Raw genomic sequence first — 24,166 nt, forward strand, 5'->3', positions numbered from 1 at the left:
TGTGTAGCCATGTAAAATGGCTGACTCCCGGTTAGAATGGCCAAACCCCGATTTAAAATGGCGAACGGAACATGCTGATGGGAAAATCAGCCAACAGGACTCAAACAGACAGCTGCAGGTAAAACAGTGTATTTGCCTCTGGAGAAGCCAGACCAGACCGATACCTGCAGCCATCAACATAACAACACCCCAGCCATCTGCATAGTAATCAGCCATCCCCGGGAACAATTGCTACACATTAGCAACACAAAGCCGACCCAGACCTTTCGGCGCCAGCAGGAGCTGACACAAAGAAAGGTAAACGGCCACCCCTCGATCAAGGAATCGCTCCAGTATTAGAGAATATCGAACCAAGTGATTGGGACCAAGTCCAATCACTTGGAACCAGGTACAAGGTCATCCCCGAGAGGCGGGAAGTCCCTGGGGACTATAAGAATAGGGGCCAAGTTCAACTCGACCCTTCTTCTCCTCTCCGCACCTTTCGAGACCCTTGCTGAAAGAAACCGTAAGTTTTACTCCAACAATCGATACCAGATAGACACTCCTGAATATCGACCTGTACCAGCTATATATATATATATGTTATTGTAAATAAATGTTATTACTTTGTATCCTTTAAACTCGTGCTGGATTCTTCGTGGCCCTCACAAAACTGGCGACGAAGGTTAAAGTGAATAGCTGTCTACACTGCTGAAGCCACCTCCCTGGATTTTTGTTGGATACAGGTTGGAAGTTGTTTTCTATTATACCATGCCTCTGTACGGACGTTTGGATGTTTTTGATGCTCCGCTGGAAAGCTGGAACCAGTACACACAACGGATGCGTTACTATTTCCGGGCAAACAATATCACCGAAAATGAGCGCCAGGTGGTCATATTGCTCACCGCCTGCGGGCCACATACGTTTGGGGTGATTAGGAGCCTTATGTACCCAGCTGCGTCGGACACCAAAACGTTTGATGAACTTGTGAATATAGTGGGGCAACATTTTAACCCAACCCCCTCCACGATAGTCCAGCGTTACCGGTTTAATACCGCTGAGAGGACCCCTGGAGAATCCCTTGCCGATTTTCTATCCAGGCTACGCAGGATTGCGGAGTACTGTGACTATGGTGAGACCTTGTCAGAAATGTTACGCGACCATTTGGTTTGTGGTATTAACAATGCGGCCACCCAGAGAAAGTTGTTAGCTGAGCCAACATTGACTTTTCAACAGGCCATTCAAATAGTATTGTCCCGAGAGAGCGCAGAACGAGGAGTGCAGGAGCTACAGGGAATGGAAGTGCATGCCTTGGGGCGCAACCCCTTCCGTCCGAAAACGTCCCCCCGCACTCCTGCGGTTCCTTGGGCGAGGCAACGTCCGGACCGACGCCAGTGGCCGTCGGACATTCCTCCCCGAAGGGAGCCTTCTCCAGAACCAATGAATGAGGAGCCATGTCCGTGTCAGACTTGTAGGCGCCGACCCCGTCGCGGACAGCGGTCCTGGGGGCACCAGAGGTGCCGTCGTTCCGACCGAAACTGGGACCAGCCCAGGGGCCGTAACTGGGACCAGCCCAGGGGCCGTACCTTCCATGTGGATGAACCTGCGGCGACTGCTCCTGAGGACGTGGAGACGGAGGACGACCGCCTGCAGCTGCATTGTGTGGCAGCTCCCCGTGTGGCCCCCATTAAGGTGACAGTACGGGTCAATGGCCACCCGCTTGAGATGGAGTTGGATACTGGCGCAGCGGTCTCCGTGATTGCCCAGAGGACATTCGACCGCATCAAGCAGGGTACACATGACAAATTCCAAATTTCTTTACCCGTCAGTCTGGCCTCAATAAAAGTCGAGATGGATTTGCAGGTACAGCATTAGTTACTTTATTTGACTTGCAAGTCTTTCTCAATTCACAGCAAGCACAAAACACATCTTGCTTCGTACACCTCTGGAATCAAGTGAGTCTGTAGGACAAAGGGATCTCTACTAATAACACAAATAGCATCAAGTTTCACATACACGATTCCCATAGGTCATCCTATACCCCTCCTGACCTAGCCATGCACTCTAATTGGCTCACTTCCAATCCCTTCCTCTGGCCCCTATTACCCAGCATCCTTTTCCCCTCCATAGCTGGACACACCTCCTCCTTGCTTTGCCATGTGGTCTGAAATCCTTTGTCTGTGAACTCACCAGGATGAGACTGGCCTAACTCTACATTACAGTAACTAATATCTCTAAAGTAACTATTTCATATCACATTCGTCACACAGACCCTTACATTAACTGACTCACAGGCCAGGTTGGCCACCTACACGGGGGAACCACTGGACATTGCAGGAACCACAATGACCCCTGTTGTCTATGGACGCCAGCAGGAGCGTTTCCCACTTATCGTGATGCGCGGCCATGGGCTCACCATGTTGGGTCGGGACTGGTTGCGCCATTTGCGGTTGCAATGGCAGCACATCCTCCAAACAGTTTCTGAAGGGTTGACTGAGGTGCTAGGACGATACCGGATGTATTCCAGCCTGGTTTGGGGAAAATAAAAGGGGCCGTAGCCCGTATCCAAGTCGAACCAGGAGCCACGCCGCGCTCTTTCCGGGCGCGCCCAGTGCCTTACGCCTTGCTCGAGAAGGTAGAAGGGGAGCTCACTCGTTTGGAGAGTTTGGGTATTATCAGGCCCGTCCGTTTTGCTGACTGGGCAGCACCAATTGTACCTGTAATGAAGCCAGATGCCACAGTTCGCTTGTGTGGCGACTATAAACTTACAGTGAATACGGTTTCCCGACTCGACCGATATCCAATGCCTCGCATAGAGGATCTCTACGCGAAACTTGCAGGTGGACTCTCGTTCACAGAATTAGATATGAGTCACGCCTACCTGCAGTTGGAGCTGGACCCTGCCTTCCGACCATATGTAACGATTAATACACACCGGGGCCTGTATGAATATACACGGTTGCCCTTTGGAGTATCCTCTGCCTGCGCTATTTTTCAACGTGTTATGGAGGGCATTTTGAGAGGTTTACCACGTGTGGCTGTCTACTTAGTAGATGTTTTGATTACAAGAACGTCGGAGCAGGAACATTTGGAAAATCTGGAGGCTGTCCTTAGACGCCTTTTGGAGGCTGGAGTCCGTTTACGTCGCACAAAGTGCGTATTTCAGGCAAAGGAAGTAGTCTACCTAGGTTATCGGGTGGACCGCGAAGGTTTGCACCCCGTCGCAGAGAAGGTGCGTGCAATTCAACAGGCCCCCGCCCCGACTGACACTTCGCATCTTCGTTCTTTTCTCGGTCTCGTAAACTATTACAGGAAGTTCCTCCCCAATCTGGCAACTACGCTGGCCCCTTTGCACCTTCTGCTAAAGAAAAATCACACCTGGGTTTGGGGTCAGCCGCAAGAAACCGCTTTCCGGCGGGTAAAGCAACAATTGTCGTCGTCTGGGTTACTAACCCACTATGATCCTGGAAAGCCTTTGCTCGTCACATGTGATGCATCCCCATATGGTATTGGGGCCGTCCTGTCCCACAAGATGGAGAACGGGGCCGAGCGATCGATAGCTTTTGCCTCCCGCACATTGACTGCAGCGGAGAAAAAGTATGCGCAGATCGAGAAGGAGGGCCTGGCAGTGGTTTTTGCGGTGAAACGCTTCCACCAGTACGTGTATGGCCGCCATTTCACTATTGTGACTGATCATAAGCCTCTGCTGGGACTTTTCAGAGAGGATAAGCCAATACCGCCCATTGCTTCTGCACGGATCCAGCGCTGGGCTTTGTTGCTTGCTGCATACGAGTATTCTCTGGAGCACAAACCAGGTACGCAGATAGCAAATGCCGACGCACTGAGCCGATTGCCTTTATCGACTGGCCCCATGTCGACCCCCACGACCGGTGAGGTGGTTGCAACCCTAAATTTTATGGACACCTTGCCTGTCACGGCATCATAGATCCGTGAGTGGACCCAGACGGAGCCAGTCCTGTCAAAGGTTCGGCACATAGTCCTGTATGGTGGGCAGCATAGACAGCTCCCAGGCGAGTTGCGGGCATTTTCCTTCAAGCTGTCAGAATTCAGCATGGAAGACGGCATCCTCTTGTGGGGTACGCGTGTGATTGTCCCGGAAAAAGGCCAGGAGCTGATACTAACAGACTTGCACAATGGGCATCCAGGCGTGACCAAAATGAAAATGTTGGCCCGGAGTTATGTCTGGTGGCCAGGCCTCGACACCGACATTGAGAAGGTGGCCCAAAACTGCTCCATTTGCCAGGAGCATCAGAAGCTTCCGCCGGCCGCGCCCCTACATCACTGGGAATGGCCAGGGCGGCCTTGGGCACGCTTGCATGCAGATTTCGCAGGCCCTTTTCAAGGATCCATGTTCCTTCTACTAATTGACGCCCAGTCGAAATGGCTAGAGGTGCATAAGATGCAGGGGACAACATCCTGCGCAACAATTGAAAAGATGCATTTGTCTTTTAGTACGCATGGCCTCCCCGAGGTGCTGGTCACGGATAACGGCACTCCATTCATGAGTGAGGAGTTTGCGAGGCTCACGAAGATGAATGGCATCCGCCATATCCGCACTGCCCCTTACCACCCGGCTTCAAATGGGTTGGCAGAGCGCGCAGTGCAGACATTCAAAAGAGGCCTAAAGAAGCAGTCTTCCGGATCAATGGACACGAGACTGGCTCGCTTTTTGTTTACGTACAGGACCACCCCCCATGCAGTGACTGGGGTAGCTCCCGCAGAACTCCTAATGGGCCGGAGACTTCGCAACCGCCTTAGTATGGTTTTCCCGGACATTGCCGCAAAAGTACGCCGCACACAAGAACGGCAGGGACAGGGATTTTCTCGGCATCGGCCGATTCGGCAGTTTGCGCCCGGTGACCCAGTGTTCGTTCGGAATTTTGCTGGTGGTGCCCAATGGGTTCCTGGTGTAATCTTTCGCCAAACGGGCCCTATATCTTACCAGGTGCAAGCCCAGGGTCGTCTATCGCGCAAACATGTAGACCGCGTTCGGTCCAGAAGACTATCCCCTCAAAAGATTCTGTGCCCCCGAGCTCATTTCTACAGCCGCAGAGACCAGGGACAAGGGAAGGTAGTCCTCACAATCTTCCACTGGTGCCTCACTCGAAGCCTGCGCAGGTCGTTACGGAACCGAATGGAGATAGAGACGCTGACATGACGGAGGCAGCAGACTCTGACTCCGAGATGGAGACACAGGATGCATCAGAGGGGGAATCCTCGGGTCCACAGGCCGTGGATGTACAACCGTTGCGCCGTTCATCACGGAAGCGCCGGTCTCCGTCTCGTTACACGCCGCCTGATCCAGCGCCGCGAGCAAATGGTGTCCGGCCTGCGGCAAAACGAGTCCAACGCCCTCCTTCGCCAGGGTCTTCGGTGGATTCCTTGGACTTTGCGGGGGAGGGATGTTATAACCTGCCTACTTACCATTGGCTGGGGACTAATGACTATCCCACAATCCTGTGGGAGTATGAGCTTCCCCAATGAGGGGGGCGGAGAAACCATTAGTAAACTCCTAGTATAAATAAAGCTGGCCAGTTCAGGAACCAGCAGGAAGGAGTGTGCAGCAAGGGAAGTTACTGCTACTGTTTTATATATATATATATATATATATATATATGTTATTGTAAATAAATGTTATTACTTTGTATCCTTAAAACTTGTGCTGGATTCTTCGTGGCCCTCACAAAAGAAACCCAATTGGAAACAGAAAACCACAAGTGTTCAAGCGGTTCTGATTAATAATCACAATTCGGAAGTGTGTATATGCATGCGTAACTAACAGGGCTATAAGGTAAAACGGATAGATTTTGTTGCGTCAAAACTGTCGGAAGTCTGTATTTTCGGAAATTAGCGCAAGCCGTACCCGCATCTACGACACCACCTTAGCCCCCTGTTCCGAATTTAGAAGAAACAGTTGGATAGGAAAGATGGCCATGCAGGCAATGCAGCGCCTCATGAACCCTGAGGAATTTGCGGTCGCAGCGACCAGCAGCAGTAGAGTGGGACAGTGTCCCATTTGGGAAGAGGAAATCTGGAAATATCTCAAGGGCCAAGGATAGCCCCTGTGGAATGATTTCTGCGATAATGACGAATCAGGTCCCGGAAGTATAGGGCATACTTGGTGGGAGAACATGAGTGAGATACATAAAAAGAGCTTAGCGAAAGCTCGCAAGCCGATGGCAATCGTGTCCTGTTTGGCACAATTGCGAGGCACAGAGGAGGTCGTCAAGACGCTCCGCAAAGAAGTTGAGGGCATACATAGGATGAGTAAAGTCGATGAAAATGAGGTTGAGAAAGAGAATTTAGAGTTAAGGAGGAAATTAGCAGCAAAGGATGAAGAGGTGGCTGACGCCAAACGGGGTCACCAGTCTTGTCTGACGCATTTAAGCAGTTTCCAATCACAGTACGAAAAGGCCTATCAGGACACGCAGCGTGCAGTCCTGGTAAGGAAAGAGACAGAAAAGCAGGTGGAGACGCTACAGAAGCAATGTAGTGATCTCAAGGCAGCCTTGAGAGCGCTCCACGCTGCAACCACGGAACAAAGACAGAGCACCATAGACCATGCCAAGTGCCGGAAGCAGATTACAGACCTGCAATCACTGCTTTCTGTTCAGAAAGGATTTCAGGAAACCTTTGGGGAAAAGTTAGACCAGGAAGACGACCCTGATTGGGAAGAGTTACAAGAAACAGCGCAGAGATATGTTCAGGGAACATGTGCACGGGGAAAGCCCCAAAGGAGAAAAGCACCCCAACCCCCCACACAGCAGATAGTTCAGGCTCCAATGAACCCTGTAACCACCCACCGCACAGCCACATCGGACGATGCGGAATATCTATATTCCACCCCCTTAACAGTGACCCAATTACGGGACACGTTTGCAAAGATCACACCGTACCTACCCGCCGCAGACCCCCACCATTTCTTTGCCACAGTTAGACATCAGGCGAACATGTACGGCCTGGATGAGAGAGAGCATGTAAAGCTCATGGTTCTGTTTAGATCCGTCGGTAGCAGCAGCCCTTCCCGACCCACAAAATGTAGGAGGAGGCACCCTTGCAGAAATGCATACCGCGATCCTGGATGCGATCGGGTATAACCGGGGTGACCCCGTAGATGGCCTCAATAAATGTAGGCAAAAGAAATCTGAGCACCCCACAGCGTTCGCAGGACGCCTGTGGATCCACTTCGCAGCAGTCTTCGGAGACGTAGACCGTGCCTATTTGTCCCCAGAAACATGGCCAAATGAACCCGCACCCTTATCTTCCATGCCACAGATGCAGGACAGAATGCCTGTACGAGTTATGATCCCTCAGAAGAGGCCCATAACGAGAAGTGGGTGGTTAAAAGATTGTCCCGCGTTTGGGAGCAGTCTGTTCAGAGTAAACCCACAGCTAAAAACACCGAAGAAAAGCAGGCCGCCGCAGACATGCAGGCAGTAAAAACATCACAACCCCGCCTGGGTAAATGAGGGAAAGAACAGCCCCCCATCCAAGTCACAAGAATGTTACAACTGCGGACAGTTGGGACATTTCGCGAAAGAGTGCAATGCCCCTAAAAAGCCACAGAGAGCCCAACAAACAGGCACTCTGATTAAGAAAAAGACAGAGCCCATCCATAGTATTAGCGCCCGTTCGGATCAGATGGACTTGACCGGAACGGACTGACGGTGTACGGGCTCCCCCAGTTGGGTCTGTGACACCCTGTGGGATAGGTCAGGATGACCCGTAGTCGCAGCGAAAATTCGGGGACAGCCTATCGAATTTCTTTGGGACACAGGAGGGTCCCGCACCACCTTAAATTCCTCCACCCTTTTTCAAAAGGACACGTGGCCCACTACAGCCACTATCACCCTCAGCGGCTTTACAGGCCACTCACAGCAGGGACATATCACAGCCCCTGTACCCATTCAAATCGGAACCATCACCACCAAACACCCCGTGGTTTTAGTAGACCTGCCCCACACAGCAGAACACATTCTGGGAATCGACTTTATGAATTCCCACCACCTATCATTCGATCCAGTCAACCAGTGTGTCTGGAAGATGGTGAAATCCGCTAGAGCCCCCGCAACGCTCAACATAGGAGAATACATGAACAAAATTAGCGCCGTAGGCGATTTTTGGTTCAACACGACCACGCTCAGCACGGACAAGAAGGTTAGGGCAGTCCTGCAAAAGAACAGGGCAGCATTCGCGACCCACAAGCACGACTGTGGACGGATGACTGGCTCCGTACAAGTAACAGGACCTGACCCTAGACCCCAGAAACAGTACGGATTTCCCCTAGAGGCAGAGGGAGAAATCCTAAAAGTTATAGAAAGCTTATTAGAGCAGGGCGTACTTAGATCAGTAGCCTCCACTAATAACCCCCCGATTTGGCCAGTGAGAAAGCCCGATGGATCATGGCGACTGACCATTGATTATCGGGAGCTCAACAAAGTCACCCCCGCAGCAGCCCCCACCGAAGCAACAAGTCCCGAGACCATGCTCAAGCAGGGACTCAATTCCCGCTACTTCACGGTTTTGGACGTCAGTAATGGATTCTGGTCCATTCCATTGGCAAAGGCGTGCCAGTACAAATTTGCCTTCACTTTCAGAGCGCAGCAGTACACGTGGACATGCCTGCCACAAGGATTCCACAACTCCCCCTCCATTTTCCACCGACAGCTGGCAAATGGACTAGCGAAATTTTCTCGCCCCGGATGTCTGGTACAGTATGTAGACGATCTACTACTGCAGACAGACACAAAGGAAGAGCACATTGAGCTTCTGTCCGAACTCCTGGAATTGTTACATTCAATTGGTTGTAAAGTCAACCCCAAAAAGGCCCAGATTTTGGAAGAAAAAGTGGTATATTTGGGAACCATTATCACGCACGGTAAACGCGAGATCGAGCATAAATGAATTGACTTGATTGCTAAATTGCCCCTTCCCCAGAATGTTTCAGCCCTCCGGTCGTTTTTAGGACTGGTTGGCTACTGCTGAAACCACATCGACGGTTTCGCCAGCAAGGCAGCGCCCCTCTCAGACCTCCTAAAGAAAGGAGCCCCCTGGGAATGGCTTCCGAGGCATACGGATGCTGTGGACTCGTTAAAACAGGCACTCATAGCTGCCCCCGTACTACAAGTTCCAGACCCGCTTTCCCCTTACGCCATAGAGGTAGCGACCACAGACCGCACCCTTTCAGCCGTGCTCCTGCAGGAACGGCACGACCAGCTAAGACCCGTGGCTTATGCCTCCCGACTTTTAGATGCTGTGGAGCAGGGATTTTCAGCCTATGAGAGGCACCTACTCGCAGTTTTCTGGGCAGTCCAGTACTTTTCCTATATTACCGGACTGAACCCCATCACCATTCTGACCGAACACACTCCCACCCAACTTTTACTGGACGGACGACTCAAGGACGGTACTGTCCGTCAAATAAGAGCAGCCAGATGGACCCTTCTCTTGCAGGGACGGGACATCACAGTAAAACAGACAAAGACACACGCCTACTTAGCCGACAATTTACAATACCCCGGAACCCCCCATGAATGTGAGATTATCTCTCCACACCATAACACAGGCCCCTTTATCGCTAAAACACTCCCCAGAAAGATAGGAAATTCATCTCAGAGCCCCCCCGCACACGGACACGTGCGAACCCATTAAGATTTATGTGGATGGATCTTCCACAGTCTTAGATGGGAAACGCATAACAGTTTGCGGGATCTATGTCGAGGACGAGCAGGGACGCGCCCTCGAGGAAACAGCGTTAAAACTACCCGGACACTTAGGCACGCAGGCAGCAGAGCTTGCGGCCATCGTGTACATAGTTGAGCACCCAGATTCCTTCCCCAGCCCAGCAGACATGTACTCGGACAGCCTCAATGTCTGTAACAGCCTTACAGAATTTCTGCCCCTGTGGGAAGCAAGAGGATTTGTTTCCGCAGATGGGAAACCCCTCCCCTCAGCCCCATTGCTCCGCCATATTTTAGAAAAAGCCCAGAACAGGACTTTTGGGATCATAAAAGTCCGCAGCCACCATCGTTCCTCCCCCCCTGGAAATGTAAAAGCCGACGCACTGGCTAAAGCAGGTTCCAGACATGGGTATATTTGGAAACCCCCCGAAAGCGCGCCAGTGAGTGCAGTTCAGGTCACACAGACTAGAATAGAGGATCTAGTAGAGGCCCAGAAGCAGGACAGCAATCGCTCGGAGATTGTGAAAGGAAAGTATCCCGCCTCCTACGAGAGGTTCAGAAACACACTGACCACACATGAGGGTGTGGTGTTAAAGGGCACCCTTTATGTGGTTCCTGAACAGGACAGGAACCAATTGATTTGTTTGTTCCATGATGGTCATGGACATCAGGGAATCGATCCCACTACAGCCCATCTCAAACAGCTCTGTTGGTGGCCAAATCTCAAGGAAGATGTAAGCCATTACATTGAAAATTGTCTTATCTGTGCGCAGAATAACCCCGAGTAATATGCCAAAAAGGCCCAACTCAGCCACACCTGGCCCGTTAACGGCCCCTGGACTAACCTCTAGATTGATTTTATAGGTCCATTACCCCCTTGCAGGAATGGCTATAAATATGTACTTGTGGTCATAGACACATTTACAAAATGGGTGGAAGCATTTCCAGCCCGCACAAACACTGCAAAAACCACAGCCAAGATTCTAACCCACCACATCTTTACAAGATGGGGACTCCCCCGCAGCATTGAATCGGACCAAGGTTCTCACTTTACGGGACGTGTCATGCAGAACGTCCTCACGATATTTGGCATCACCCAAAAATTCCACATTGCGTACCACCCACAGTCGAGTGGTATCGTGGAGCGCATGAATCAGACCCTAAAAACCACCCTCAGAAAAATGGTGCAGCAGAATAACACCACTTGGGACTCAGTCCTCCCATTTGCGCTGATGTTTTTGCGTAACACTGTTTCCACCTCCACAAGGTACACCCCACACACCCTCATGACCGGACACCCCATGAAAGGGACAGAGTACTTGTTGGGTTTAGACCTGACCAGCCCTGAAGTTACGGCCCTCACCCACGAGAAAGCCGTTGAGCAATTAGTTGCAAATGTAAAAACGGCTCAGTTAGCAGCCGCAGTAAAATTGGGCACCAAAAAGAAACAGAGCAAGGCCTGTTTCGATAAGGCAGTACATGCAACGGAGTATGATATCGGACAGCAAGTGATGCTGTCTGTATATAACCCCAGCACATTCCTGTCGCCAAAATACTCGGGTCCGTACTCCATTGCGGAAAAAGTAAGCCCATCTGTTTACAAAATAAAGTGCCCCAATGGTAAGACTGCGTGGTTTCATATAAACCAGTTAAAGGCTTATGGAACACAGTCGAACCACGCCCACCACGTCATGCTTGACGCAGCAGACCAAACCCCGCCCACAGCCAACGTAACCAGACCAACCCCCGCCACGTCCAGCCCAAACACGGACTCGCCCCCGACTCCACCCCCAAAATCTACACCCCGCTCCGGAACGCCCACAGACTGCAGCAACAGAGACAGCGACCGTGACTCTGACGATAGCCACAGCACGCCCCCCTACTATCCCCATACAACAGGACCCACACCCAGCGACTCCGACTTCGATCCAAGTGATCCCTTCCTGATCACTTTTCTAAATAAACCCCACCACCGACCACCGAACCACACGGACGACCCCGACTTTGTCCCCACACAACTCGACACAAATTATTGGCACCGCGACAACTCCTACAGACTCGTCCGCAACGACGAGAGCGACCCCAATTCACACCACGCAGCCCTTTCAGCCCCAATCCACTCCAGAGTTTGGCACCCGGGAGAAGGTGACGACCTCGGGTCTGACTCCCAAACCGCCAACCCCTTTGCGACCCTGTTCGCAACCGAGAACTGAGGTGTCCACATGATGTTTTAAAGGAAAAGCTTGGGAAAAGTGTTGTCCTTCCTGATGGAACCTGCAGAATGTTTTATGTTGTTAGTAAGTTTGTTTAATGTTGTATGTCCGACAGGAGAATTTTTTCCACATGCTTGTTCAGCGGAACTAGCTTATCTGCAGATACTGGTCAACAGACCACACGCTTGTTCAGAGGAACTAGCTTTTCAGCTGATACTTGTTCGGGTATCAGACACCCGATCGTAACTGCTCTTCTGGTTCGAAGGATAGAATCACTACGGCAGCCCCACCACGATGACTACATTTTGCCCGTTCTTGTCGGTTGCTCAGGCAGTGGAGAAACGGCGTGAGACCCGCCCTGCCTGAGGACCCCCCGTTGGTCAATCACGCTCGGGTTGGGGAGATACGGCATTGGTAGCCCTCCTACCCGGGGACTCCATCCAAATCTTACCCGTCGCGGCCCATACCACCTCATTTGACATTTTTCATTTCAAAAAGTTTTTGTTTGTTTAGGGAACCTTTAGGTTGCCGCCCACCTGCTATTTACATCCTGCAACATTGGGATGGTAAATCAGCACTGGTCCGTCATTGGGAAGTGTGCCGCGTCCAAACATTTGTTTTTGAAAATAAAAATGAGGGAGTCACACACAGTGACCAATTATAAGGGAATAATTGGCACCAAAGGACAGACACACTAACATACCGGATATTAAACCAAGGTAGTTACAGATACTATGCTTGTTTCTACAGAACTCCAGAAGCTCCAGGACCGGAGAAAATAAAGAGAACACAAAGAAAGAAAAGGAAAGAGGACAGCCATGAGGACTTCCTTCATCGTGATCAACATTTTATTTTTGGACACTTGGTTGCGCGTGACCGCGAACCCCATGACTTCAAACACCACAGCCATTAATGTTTCACTGCCCCGCAGTACCCAGAGCCCAGTCACCAGCGACACTGCATCTTCCTGGTGTGCCAGGTTCATAACCTGGTACTCCCTGTCCTACGTGATCGAAGCACTGTTAGCATTGGCGATACTCTGCTGTGTAGTGCAGACTATGCGCCTACGTAAATGGAGAAGGAGAGCGTACCGCGCTCGAACCCCGGTATATAGGATCAGATTCCCTATATTCGGTTACGACCAGACCCCCGACCCCCGCGATCTATAATAAAATAATAAAGTGCATTCACCTGCGTTTATAGTTGTTGTGGTAAATAAAGAGACTTTTTCATGAACCAAAAAAATTTGTATGATCCTGAGCTTGACTGCCAAGCCAGGAAAGATTATATGAAATGTTGTGATTTTTGTTGTATGATCAGGGAAGATAGAATAATGGAATGTTTAGCGAGGGTAGGATATTAAGGATAAATTAGAGGTTCCAAGTTTGTTATTTTGTAATGCATGTCCCTGTCTGACATAGCGCCCTTAGAATTGTTAGTTAAAAATTTTTGTGCATAGCTATGGTCAGTGCAGAGGCCATGTAGGAGGTATCCCACCCCAGTCAGGGAATGGAGAGTAACAAATTGATGTGATCCTTCATGCTTCACGTTAGGATCACAAGGAGGGAATGTAGCCATGTAAAATGGCTGACTCCCGATTAGAATGGCCAAACCCCAATTTAAAATGGCAAACGGAAGAGGCTGATGGGAAAATCAGCCAACAGGACTCAAACAGACAGCTGCAGGTAAAACAGTGTATTCGCCTCTGGGGAAGCCAGAACAAACCGATACTTGCAGCCATCAACATAACAACACCCCAGCCATCTGCATATTAATCAGCAATCCCCGGGAACAATTGCTACAAATTAGTAACACAAAGCCGACCCAGACCTTTCGGCGCCAGCATGAGCTGACACAAAGAAAGGCACAACATCGTGGGCCGAAGGGCCTGTTCTGTGCTGTATTTTCTATGTTCTATGTTAAACGACCACCCCTCGATCAAGGAATCGCTCCAGTATTGGAGAATATCGAACCAAGTGATTGGGACCAAGTCCAATCACTTGGAACCAGGTACAAGGTCCGCCCCGAGAGGCGGGAAGCCCCTGGGGACTATAAGAATAGGGGCCAAGTTCAACTCGACCCTTCTTCTCCTCTCCGCACCCTTCGAGACCCTTGCTGAAAGAAACCATAAGTTTTACTCCAACGATCGCTACCAGATAGACACTCCTGACTATCGACCTGTACCAACTTTTGAATCCCGCAGGCTCAGAACCCATTCGAAAGGCCATTCATTTGTCTGACTTGGTGGGCCATTTCCAAAGTTAAGTATTGACCTGTTAGTGGTAGGTAGTAGTTTAGAAGTAGAATTATTGTATAAGTATTAATTGCTGTATATAATAAATGAGCGTTGATTTAACTCTTACTAAGCGGTGTGTTGGATTATTAATCATTACTCGGACTTGAACCACGTGGCGGTACCAGAAAGATACCTGGCGACTCGAGCAAAGGTGACAGAATTAGAGCAAATAAACTAAGGCTAAAACGAGCAACATGTGCAAACTCCACACGGACTGTGACCCATGTTCTTGCCGTCGCTGGGTATGAACCTGATTCTGTCAGCGGGGAAGGCACGGAAACATCACGTTTGGAGTTCTGGTGGGAGAAAATCCTGTTGGTGGCCACCCGGGAAAGTCAGCGGCCATAATGGGATTTGCATCAATGGCAAAAAGACTTGGAAAATCGTGGACATTGTATTGAATATCCTCATTGGCACATCCTGGTTCATATCGTGTGCTGTTTACTGAACAATGCTGCAATCTGAATACTGTGAGAAGTCTCACAACACCAGGTTAAAGTCCAACCGGTTTGTTTCGATATCACTAGCTTTCGGAGCGCTGCTCCTTCCTCAGGTGAATGAAGAGGTCTGTTCCAGAAACATATATATAGACAAATTCAAAGATGCCAGACAATGCTTGGAATGCGAGCATTAGCAGGTGATTAAATCTTTACAGATCCAGAGATGGGGTAACCCCAGGTTAAAGAGGTGTGAATTGTGTCAAGCCAGGACAGTTGGTAGGATTTCGCAGGCCAGATGGTGGGGGGTGAATGTAATGCGACATGAATCAAAAAAAAAAGGTGGTTCATTCCGAGCAGCTTTGTGACACAGGACTCTGTGCTCTATGGACTGTTTCCAGCGACACACACCGAGACAAACATCAACTGCTGCTGGAAGGTCATCAACTCGGTGAAAGACGCTCTTTGGTCTGCCCGGAACTTGCTGAAATTCCAGTGCAAAGAGCTGCCCTCGACCGAGTGTTGCAGACTGGCACATTCCAAGGTCCAGGACTACGTGCTGAGGGACGCACTCAAGCTTGGGGCAGCTGCCGCCAAGGCGCAATGGGGAAAGACCACTGAGTAAAGTCTTTCCAGCAAATGTACACCGAGGGGGGGGGTAACAGTGTAAACCCCCCTCCCCCGCCCCCCCCGGGTCATTAACACTCCAATGCATAAAAGAAACATGACAATGTAAATGTTTAAGAAGGAATTGTAACATAAAGAGCGATATGTGGGTAAGATTATCAAAATTGAATGGAAGAAAGTCAAGGGAATGTGTAACTCTGATGGAAATGTACAGTCAAGGCAATTCGAAATGTTCTGTAATGTTTAGTATACATTTTATGAATAAAGTATATTTTTTGAAAAAAAAATGAATCCCAGGACCCGGTTGAGGCCGCACTCATCAATCCCATTACAATCTGAAAACAATGCCCCACACACTGGGGTTTGATGGGCTCGGAGCGCACATACTGGGGTCTGTCAGGCTAATCTCACACAGGCGGGTTTGACAGGCTGCTGCGGGTCTTTAAATGCAATACCGCAACAAACCAGCAGAGGTCTCCAGACAGAATTGCCAGTATTTGACCTTATGTCTGAACGCTGCCGCTCCGTTTTCTTCAAATGTTTCTGAATGAAAAGAAATGGATATAATATTGTGTGTTTATTGGTCTCTGGAACATTTACAACTAGATTCGATCCCGAAACTTGGGATAACGACCGTCCAGCAGTGAACAGAAGAGGTTCCGGACCTGGAAGGTTGATATATGCAAATTACCTGCCAGTTGGGTAAAAGCCAAACTTCAGAAAGTCTAGGTTCCTGAAACAATTGTAACTTTCAGAAAGATGAAAGACGATGAATTGTATTCTTATTCCAGTTTATGGTGGAGATGGTGATGTCTTAGTGTTCAGTCTGTTTGAAATGTGGTTTGGTGAGGAAGGGGTGCGGAGCGCTGGGTGGTGTAAGGTAAGACTATACTTTTAGGGATCATTTCTATAGTTTTTGACTTGAGAAATGTGTTCTAAAATGGTCGGTCTCACTAACCACGAGGAGGATATATAGCTTTTCCTTCTGAGCGTGAAGCGGGTCAGGAGTGTTGCTTTTTGCAAGAGCTTCTGACCATTGATGATCGTTCTCTTCCCTCATTGTGGGGGAAGTCGAGGAAGGAAAGGCATTCTGAGTGGTTAGTGCTCAAACTTGTTTAAAATCAGATTAGACATTTTCTTAATCCTACTTGCCAAGGTCTGCCCTTCCTAGCCCTCTTAATTTCCTGCTTCAGTACCTTCCTACTTTCTTTGTACTCCTCAAGGGTTTTGACTGTCCCCCACCCTTCTAGACAGTACGAAAGTCTCCCTTTTTCTTTTTGATGAGGTTCACAATATCCCTCGTTATCCAAGGCTCCCTAATCTTCCCATACTTATCCTTCGTTCTCTCAGTTGAATCCTAATCCACTGTCACTTGAAACACTCCCACATGTCTGATGTTGATTTACCCTCCAACAGTCGATACCAATCCAAATTCTTCAATTCCTGTCTAATGTTATCGGAATTTGCATTTCCCCAGTTTTGCACCTTAACGCGAGGTGCCTATCCAAAAGTACCCAAAAACTTGTGGTCACTACTCCCAGAATGTTCCCCTACTGAAACGTCAACCACCTGGTTGATAATTCCAAGTACTAATACGTGCTCTAAAGTTGTCTGTCTTACCTGCTGTACTTCTGGCATTGAAACAAATACACTTCAAACCACTGCGTTTGAGCAGACAGGGTGATGTTGTTCACTTATTTTTGTTCTCTATTTCCCCTTCAGTTATTATACCTTCTCAGCCATCGCTCTTTCCCACCCCACTGCCATACTAGTTTAAATCCTTCCGAGTGACTCTAGTAAACCTCTAATAAAATAGCAACAGCACATTTTTTACCAACACATTTAATCAGATTTACAGCATTCAGAGAATTTTGGATTTAGGTGACTGCCTGAAGTGGAGTGAAGGGGGTTAATGGTGGGATGCTGCAAACAGTATGGGAGATAAGAAAAAATTGGAATGTTGAACCTGTCAATAGTTGGGAATATCTGTTTCCCTCTGAAAAGAATAGTAAACCGTTCCCAGGATCGGACATTTATTTCCATCAATCCCATTACAGCTCAATCTGAAAACAATGTCCCACACACTGGGGTTTGATGGGCTCGGAGCGCGGGGTGTGGGGTCTGTGAGGCTAATCTCACACAGGCGGGTTTGACAGGCTGCTGCGGGTCTTTAAATGCAATACCGCAACAAACCAGCAGAGGTCTCCAGACAGAATTGCCAATGTTTAGCCTTATGTCTGAACGCTGCCGCTCCATTTTCCTCAAATGTTTCTGAAAGAAGATAAATGGATATAATATTGTGTGTTTATTGGTCTCTGGAACATTTACAACTAGATTCGATCCCGAAACTTGGGATAACGACCGACCAGCAGTGAACAGAAGAGGTTCCGGACCTGGACGGTTGATATATGCAAATTACCTGCCAGTTGGGTAAAAGCCAAACTTCAGAAAGTCTAGGTTCCTGAAACAATTGTAACTTTCAGAAAGATGAAAGATGATGAATTGTATTCTTATTCCAGTTTATGGTGGAGATGGTGATGTCTTAGTTAGTGTTCAGTCTGTTTGAAATGTGGTTTGGTGAGGAAGGGGTGCGGAGCGCTGGGTGGTGTAAGGTAAGACTATACTTTTAGGGATCATTTCTATAGTTTTTGACTTGAGAAATGTGTTCTAAAATGGTCGGTCTCACTAACCACGAGGAGGATATATAGCTTTTCCTTCTGAGCGTGAAGCGGGTCAGGAGTGTTGCTTTTTGCAAGAGCTTCTGACCATTGATGATCGTTCTCTTCTCTCATTGTGGGGGAAGTTGAGGAAGGAAAGGCATTCTGAGTGGTTAGTGCTCAAACTTGTTTAAAATCAGATTAGACATTTATAAGATGAGTGATCTAGTTTTCATTTATATTTTTTATAGTTAAGAAGCAATTTAGTGTCTCCAGTCCACCTATCATGTATATCTTTGGGTTGTGGGGGTGAGACCTATGCAGACACGGGAAGAAGGTGCTGATCATTTGCCGCATTTTTGCTTTTATTACTCATTTTTATTTCTACAATCCTTGCAGTGCAGGAGAAGGCCGTTCAAACTAATCCACACATGAACACATCATCATTCAAAAACGTAACACAATACCTATAGTTTTGACTTTTTCTCCCCTTAACAACCCCACCCGCTAACATCAAACATGTCCACACCAAGAACCCCTCCTCCGAGCCTCTCAGGGCAAACTTAATCTTTTCCTGACCTCCAATCGAGTACAATTCGTTACCGAGAGCAGCATTACTTTGTTTTAATTTAGAATACCCACTTCACTTTTTCCAATTAAGGGGCAATTTAGCGTGGTCAATCCACCTACCCTGCACATCTGCCCTGTGGTTCGCATTGCCGCCTCACGGTTCCGAGGTCCCAGGTTCGATCCCGGCTCTGGGTCACTGTCCGTGTGGAGTTTGCACATCCTTCCCGTGTTTGCTTGGGTTTCACCCCCACAACCGAAAGATGTCAACATCACTGTCAACAGGGGTGGTACCAGGGGATTGGAGAGTGGTGAATGTCGTGCCCCTGTTCAAAAAAGGGACTAGGGATAACCCTGGGAATTACAGGTCAGTAAGTCTTATTTCGGTGGGAAGGATAGGATTTCTGAGCATCTGGAAAGACACTGCTTGATTAGGGATAGTCAGCACGGATTTGTGAGGGGTAGGTCTTGCCTTACAAGTCTTATTGAATTCTTTGAGGAGGTGACCAAGCATGTGGATGAAGGTAAAGCAGTGGATGTAGTGTACATGGATTTTAGTAAGGCATTTGATAAGGTTCCCCATGGTAGGCTTATGCAGAAAGTAAGGAGGCATGGGATAGTGGGAAATTTGGCCAGCTGGATAACAAACTGGCTAACCGATAGAAGTCAGAAAGTGGTGGTGGATGGCAAATATTCAGCCTGGATCCCAGTTACCAGTGGCGTACCGCAGGGATCAGTTCTGGGTCCTCTGCTGTTTGTGATTTTCATTAATGACTTGGATGAGGGAGTTGAAGGGTGGGTCAGTAAATTTGCAGACGATACGAAGATTGGTGGATAGTAAGGAGGGCTGTTGTCGGCTGCAAAGAGACATAGATAGGATGCAGAGCTGGGCTGGGAAGTGGCAGATGGAGTTTAACCCTGAAAAGTGTGAGGTTGTCCATTTTGGAAGGACAAATATGAATGCGGAATACAGGGTTAATGGTAGAGTTCTTGGCAATGTGGAGGAGCAGAGAGATCTTGGGGTCTATGTTCATACATCTTTAAAAGTTGCCACTCAAGTGGATAGAGCTGTGAAGAAGGCCTATGGTGTGCTCGCGTTCATTAACAGAGGGATTGAATTTAAGAGCCGTGAGGTGATGATGCAGCTGTACAAAACTTTGGTAAGGCCACATTTGGAGTACTGTGTACAGTTCTGGTCGCCTCATTTTAGGAAGGATGTGGAAGCTTTGGAAAAGGTGCAAAGGAGATTTACCAGGATGTTGCCTGGAATGGAGAGTAGGTCTTACGAGGAAAGGTTGAGGGTGCTAGGCCTTTTCTCATTAGAACGGAGAAGGATGAGGGGCGACTTGATAGAGGTTTATAAGATGATCAGGGGAATAGATAGACAGTCAGAGACGTTTTCCCTGGGTGGAACAAACCATTACAAGGGGACATAAATTTAAGGTGAATGGTGGAAGATATAGGGGGGATGTCAGAGGTAGGTTCTTTACCCAGAGAGTAGTGGGGCCATGGAATGCACTGCCTGTGGAAGTAGTTGAGTCGGAAACATTAGGGACCTTCAAGCAGCTATTGGATAGGTACACGGATTACGGTAAAGGGCAGCACGGTAGCATTGCGGATAGCACAATTGCTTCACAGCTCCAGGGTCCCAGGTTCGATTCCGGCTTGGGTCACTGTCTGTGCGGAGTCTGCACATCCTCCCCATGACTGTGTGGGTTTCCTCCGGGTGCTCTGGTTTCCTCCCACAGTCCAAAGATGTGCAGGTTAGGTGGATTGGCCATGATAAATTGTTCTTAGTGGCCAAAATTGCCCTTAGTGTTGGGTGGAGGTGTTGACTTTGGGTAGGGTGCTCTTTCCAAGAGCCGGTGCAGACTCAATGGGCTGAATGGCCTCCTTCTGCACTGTAAATTCAATGAGAATCTATGATTAATCTAGGACAAAGGTTAGGCACAACATCGTGGGCCAAAGGCCCTGTTCTGTGCTGTATTTTTCTATGTTCTATGTTCTATGTGCAGGGTAGGTGGATTAGCCACGCTAAATTTCCCCTTAATTGGAAAAAAATGAATTGGGTACTCTAAATTTTAAAAAAAAGAATTCGCCACCGGGAAAAGGCCACCACATCGGCTCTCTTCCCCTCTGACACCCCAGAGATCGCCCCCAGAGCACCTGCTCAGTCCACCCCAGTCCACCCCCAGGACTTTCGATAATCCTTGAAATATCGAACCCCACCAATCTCAGACATGACCAAAACATGGGCCCTATGCTCCACTATGAACTGTACCAAGCTCATCCTAGCACAGGGTGATGTTGCATTCGCCCTGTGCATAATCTCACTCCACACATCCCATCCCAACTCCATACCCTGCTCCTCCTCCCACTTCACCTTTACCTCCTCGATTGGCGCTTTCCCTGTGCCCACCAGCCATCTGGAAATATCCGCAACCTTCCCTCCCCCAACTCATCCGGCACTTATCTTTCGGGACTTGTGGGAGGAAACTGGAGCACCCGGAGGAAACCCACGCAGACACGGGGAGAACGTGCAGACTCCGCACAGACAGTGACCCAAGCCGAGAATCGAACCCGGGACCCTGGCGCTGTGAAACATACGGTATGCTACCATACCGCCCTATACCTGAACACACACCCCCATCCTCTCCTTGGCAACTCATATTTCTCCTGCAACTCATCCAAACTTGCAAACCTTCCTTCCACGAACAAGTCCCTCACTCGTTCCACCCCTTCCCAATGCCACCATCTATATATCGCATTCACCCCTGCTGGGGCGAACCAATGATTCCCACAAATAGGAGCCAGCACCGACATTCCCCTCACACTAAAATGCCACCTTAGCTGGTTCCAGACGTTTAAGGACGAAGCCCCCACCGGACTCACCGTAAATCTCCCGGAGCAAACGGAAGGGTGGGCCACAGCCAGAGCCTTCAAACTTACCCCTCCTCCACCTGCACTCCCTCCACTGCCAGACCTTCTCTACATTCGCCACCCAGTAGTAATACAACAATTTCGGGAGTGCTAGCCCTCCCACCTGCCCCTTCTTTTGTAAAAACAGTAAGAAGTCTTACAAGACCAGGTTAAAATTCAACAGGTTTGTTTCGAATCACTAGCTTTCGGAGCACAGCTCCTTCGCAGGTGAATGAAGAGGTGTGTTCCAGAAACATCTTTACAAGTCCTGAAAGATGTGCTTGTTTGGTGAATTGGACATTCTGAATTCTCCTTCAGTGTGGTGACTAGGGGCTTTTCACAGTAACTTCATTGCAGTGTTAATGTAAGCCTGCTTGTGACAATAAAGATTATTATTATTACTATTCAACTTATAGCCGGAAAAAGCCCCGAATCTCTCCAACAAACCCATAATTCGGCCCATACTTTTCAATGGGTCCGACACAAACGACAACAGGTCGTCTGCATACAATGATACCCGGTGCTCCCTGCCCCCCTCACAATCCCTCGTCACTCAGCTGATGCCGTGTTCAGCAACAAAATGGGTCCCTTTTTTGGGATCAATGAAATTGACGCCTGCGCTAATGTAGCCGGCAATTCCCCCTTTTCCGCAGCCTCACTAAATATACCCACCAGGTGGGGGGCCAACTCTGTCACAAACTGCTTGTAAACCTCCGCCGGAACTCTGTCCGGCCCCGGGTCCTTCCCCGACTGCTTCCTACTAATACACTCCATCACTCCCTTAACCCCAACGGGCCTGCCTCTTCCCCTCCTCCAACTCTGGGAACTCCAACCCATCCAGAAACCGCCCCATATCCTCCGCCTCCCCCACAGGTTGAGCCCAATATAATCCCTTGTAGAACGTGTTGAACACCTCATTTATCTTCTCCGGCTCCGACACCACCTCCCCCTTCTCCGCCCTCACCTGCAAAAGTTCCCTGGACGCTGCATGATGGCGCAACTGGTGCGCCAACATACAACTTGCCTTCTCGCCACACTCATACTGCACCTCCCTCACCCTCTGCAGCTGCTCCACCCACCATGCCCATTGTCAACCGGTTAAACTGCCCCTGAAATCTCTTCCTCTCAGCCAACAGCACCTTTGTTGGGGTCGCTTAGTATCTCCTGTCCAACCCAACAATCTCATCCAATAACCGCCGGAGCTCCTCTCTCCTCATCGTATCTCTATGGGCTGAAAACCGTCTGAAAATCAAAACAAGGCCCCTGCCCATACCGTTAAACTGCCCCTCTCCCCACAATGCCACCCACCTCCAACCCATGGAGGAGTCCCTGCCCTGACCCCCTTCCCCCACCTAGACCCTCCCCCAACTAACAGGAAAGAGACACCCAGGACTCTGACCCAACCCCCTCAACCATTGTAAAATACCAACAAGGCAACCTGTAAAACCAGAACAAAACATTGGTAAACATTAGACAAACATCTCAGAAACTAAAACATCAAGAACACTCCCACAGTGCCCCAAACTGGACCTTATTGTGAACAAGTACCGCTTGGCCGGATTAAAGCCAGCTGCCGCTGGCAGGTCAGCACCAATGTCTTGGTATACTCGGATCTTCTGGCCTCCCAAGTACAGTCTCTCATCATCCTCGCCCACCTCAAGATCTGTTCCTTCACTTGGAATTGGTGCGTTCTCGGTATCATCGCCCTCTGTGGCTTCACTGCTCTCGGCCTCTGTCTTAACGATCGATGTGCCCAGTCCTTCTCACAAACCCCATCATCCACCAGTTTGCCAACATCTTCAAGACGTAGCCGTGGCACTCGTTCCCTCCTCCCCCTCTGCGTAGGTTCTGCTGACTGGAGCAGTTATCCTCCTCGTCCACCTTTACTTTCAGCTCCTTGCAGACCGTTCCCAGCATCACCACCCTCTGTCTCCAACTCCACAATTTGATCTCTGTGGTCCGTGACCTTTCCACCTCTTGAATTCATTCCCACCGCTTATTCTACACAATTCCCAACCGGAGAGCCCATTAATTGGCCTGAAACGGCCAAAACCAAAACCTTCACGAAGGAGCCACCCTGTGAATGAGTGATCAGGATGAGGTCACCACTGGAAGTTGGGAATCAAACTTTGACATCAACTCTAGTTTTCAATGCCAAGAAAGTTGTTTGGTAATAATTAGGACTTGTTAATAAATGATGTAGATTGGAATGGGTAAACTCTAACTTCTTAACATGAGAACGTCAGGTAATTATTATTACTTTTTAAATACATTTACAGTACCCTATTATTTTTTTCCAATTAAGGGGCAATTTAGCGTGGCCAATCCACCAACCCTGCACATCTTTGGGTTGTGGGGGCGAAACCCATGCAGACACGGGGAGAATGTGCAAACTCCACACGGACAGTGACCCAGGGCTGGGATCGAACCCGGGTCCTCAGCACCATGAGGCAGCAGTGCTAACCACTGCACCACCACACCGCCCCTAGGTCAGGTTATTATTACATTTTGATGAAGGAAGAGACGTTTCCATGTTTCTGGGTTTCTGTTCAGCGGGACACATACTTGTGCAGTGATTCAATAAACAGGACGTCTTGTTCAGCAACTTTCTGGTTTCGGAATCTAGCTGCATTCATGTGGTCGCTGGGAGCTGCTATTTGATATACAGAATCATTTGCAATTTATTATTTTATACAGACTGTGAATCATCAAAACCCTATAGTGCAGAACGAGGCCATGCGGCCTGTCGAGTCTGCACTGACCCCCGAAA

At 49.1% G+C, this 24,166-nt stretch overlaps 2 non-coding genes across 2 annotated transcripts; both read left to right on the forward strand.

Moving 5' to 3' along the window:
* Positions 1-16,135: 16,135 nt before the first annotated feature.
* Positions 16,136-16,352, forward strand: LOC140404503 (small nucleolar RNA U3). Its single transcript, XR_011938516.1, has one exon. It is a non-coding gene; the product is annotated as a small nucleolar RNA U3 (small nucleolar RNA).
* A 1,515-nt stretch (positions 16,353-17,867) lies between these two features.
* Positions 17,868-18,084, forward strand: LOC140404504 (small nucleolar RNA U3). The gene has a single exon (XR_011938517.1). It is a non-coding gene; the product is annotated as a small nucleolar RNA U3 (small nucleolar RNA).
* The last annotated feature ends 6,082 nt before the right edge of the window (positions 18,085-24,166 follow it).

This window comes from Scyliorhinus torazame, chromosome 30 (genome assembly GCF_047496885.1).
Source record: "Scyliorhinus torazame isolate Kashiwa2021f chromosome 30, sScyTor2.1, whole genome shotgun sequence".
NCBI classification, from domain to species: Eukaryota; Metazoa; Chordata; class Chondrichthyes; order Carcharhiniformes; family Scyliorhinidae; genus Scyliorhinus; species Scyliorhinus torazame.